This window comes from Branchiostoma belcheri, unplaced genomic scaffold (genome assembly GCF_001625305.1).
Source record: "Branchiostoma belcheri isolate BF01 breed outbred unplaced genomic scaffold, Haploidv18h27 scaffold25, whole genome shotgun sequence".
In the NCBI taxonomy this organism is placed as follows: Eukaryota; Metazoa; Chordata; class Leptocardii; order Amphioxiformes; family Branchiostomatidae; genus Branchiostoma; species Branchiostoma belcheri.
This window is the reverse complement of record NW_017803854.1, coordinates 3074130-3076841: the sequence shown is the minus strand read 5'-3', so window position 1 is coordinate 3076841 and position 2712 is coordinate 3074130.

Sequence of the window (2712 nt, the reverse complement as noted above, 5' to 3'; positions counted from 1 at the left end):
AAAGACGAGCAAGATGTCAGTCAGCCAAATGCCACTAAGACGTTGCCGTGCCCCTTTTATTTCTTCCGACGACTTTATCACGTGGCCAAGAAGCAATTTCAAGTCTACCGTTGTAAATCTCCGAGCGTTCGTCTGTAGAGCTTATGAATAGTTGAATCGCGATCGTCTAATACGTTTAGTTCCCCTGCGTGCCCTCGGGCATTTTTCCGTCTCGTAAAGGGTCGAGGGCGTTTGAAACGGTCGATGCCATTTCGCTGAATGGCCGTAATCTCCAAGCAGATCCCTCTCGGTGGCAAAAAGACAGTATCAAATTGGCCAGGCAGTATCCATTAGCCAGAGAAGCTCCGCGGCCACCGACGTTGGTGGGGATCAGAACAAAAAAAAACGGCCATATATAAAAAGGTAACGATAATTCCCCACAACCTCTGCTTGGAGAGTAAATGGCCGATGCCATATCTGAGCGCACCATAACTTTTTTGAGGCCCAAAAACGAATAAAAAGTAATGTATACTATAAAAACAATGTTCTAATCGAAACTATAAGGGAGGTTTATGTAGAATTGTAAATATTAGTGAAAAAAAAAAGCGAAAAGCACAAGCTCGGATTTGAACCCGGGTCCAAAAGTATAGTTTTAAAACCCTAACCTATACCCTAACCTCTACTCCACGAAACATCACGGTATGGATGGACCGTGCTGATACACTTTAAGTTTGCCGTTCTGCGATATGGCATCGAGCGTTAAAAAAGGCGACGACCGTTTAAGAGACGGAAATTAGCCTTGGAGACGCCGGGCGATCGGCCTGGCTGGAGAATCATGTCTTGTTTTCGAATACTAAGTGTTAAATAAAGGCTTAAGTTGTGAATGAAAGTCTACATATGTGTTAATTTGGAGGCTAGTGATCCCATCCCGAATTTACTCCTATTTTGTGAACCAAGAAGACCATTAACGAAGGTAACGTCGTTTTTGTCTGACGTCGACGCATAGTGAAGTGAAGGATGTACTTTTAGGCAAAACAAACACTTTAAAACATGTGCACTGGATGCTGAAATGGCATCACCGAGTTACGCTGCAACTATTGAGGCCTGGGGCTGTTTCCGAAATCTAAATCGAGTGGACAGTGAAAAGATTGAGTACCCGCTGTTTCCAAAGTGCTGCAGTTATGTGTGTGGAAAAGTCAGGCCAATTAGAAAACAAAAAGACAAAGCGCTCCTAATTGGCTGCTGTCAACCCAGCACAGAAAAGGGTTAACGATTTTGATTGATGACATTTTGATTAGTGCCGACAGCCATGGGAATTTTTTAAGGGGAGGGGGGCAGTCGTGTTAGATAGGTGGCCAGTATTGAGGTATTCAAAAACTCGTATTTCCCCAGAACTATCGTAGACTTAGTTTTCATGAATAAAACTTGAATAAAACTTGAATAAACTCGTTGCCACCAAGCACATGTACAGTTGGAGCATAATCACTAGAAAGCTTTAAACAACTCCTGCAATTAAATGTGCAAAGATTGAGTGTAACAAGTCGTTCGGTGTGATATAGCTAGCTGCCGCCGCGCCGCGTGCCTGCGAAGCTGGTGTGTTACGCCGAAGGGCGGTTATACCGGCTATACAGCTATATACAGATACAGTAGGACGTTCATGACTTACCTGTTGCATTTACATATATGTGTAAATGTAATGTAATGTAGTGTGAAGTATCGATATTAATGAAGATATGTTCTATATAGAATTATGACAAATTGAAATGTAGTTTCCGCCAATGATGTATTCATATAACTTCCAATAATGCAGATATGAATCTGAAGCGCCTTACATGTAAATATGGTGACATTCTTTCTTTTTTTTAATGCACAATTGTTACCATGCTATAAACAAGCATTATAAATCTCTATATACATGTACAACAACATATCGGCTCCTGTTTGGTGCGCATTTAGATGCGTCACACACATGCAATGCAATGGCATTTGATTATTTTACAACCATTGATGGTTTGTTTGACTGTAAACTACAGCATTGTAAATCTGTCAACAAATCTCTGTTACACATAATACCTATTACATCATCATCGTCATTAATTTTTGGAGGCTTAAAAATGATATACAAATAACATATATATACATATATGATACAATATAGATATACCAGACATTTCTTCCGTCACTACTCAGTTATGCTGGGGTCACATTTCCAAACCGGGGCCCGTCCGGGCTGTTTCGATTAACGAAAAATCAACAATTTTCATAAAGAATATACGTAAATAGTTTCATTGTTGATATTTTTCAACCTTTCTGTGCTTTGTTGCGTTTTACACCATATTTTTCGTTCCAAATGACTACCCGGCCGGGCCCCGGTTTGGAAATGTGACCTAAGCATTACCGTGTGGAGTCCCACATTGTGTCTCCTCGACCCCCTCAGCGATGCCCCCCCCCTCCAGGGTCCTATGCCATGCCCCTCCCCACCCTAGGTAATCTCCATTAAGCAGATCCCTTTCGATGACAAGACAGTATCCATTAGCCATAGGAGTTTGCACGGCCAACTACGGTGGGTAATGGACACTCCTCTGGCCAATGGACACTTCCTTGCCACCGTATGATCTGCTTGAAGATTAATCCTATATATATAGGCTGTCCCCAGCCTGTATAGATTCTACCAGGCACCGCGGATCGCTTTAAGAATAGTAGAAATTGGCCGAAATAAAGGACTCATATACC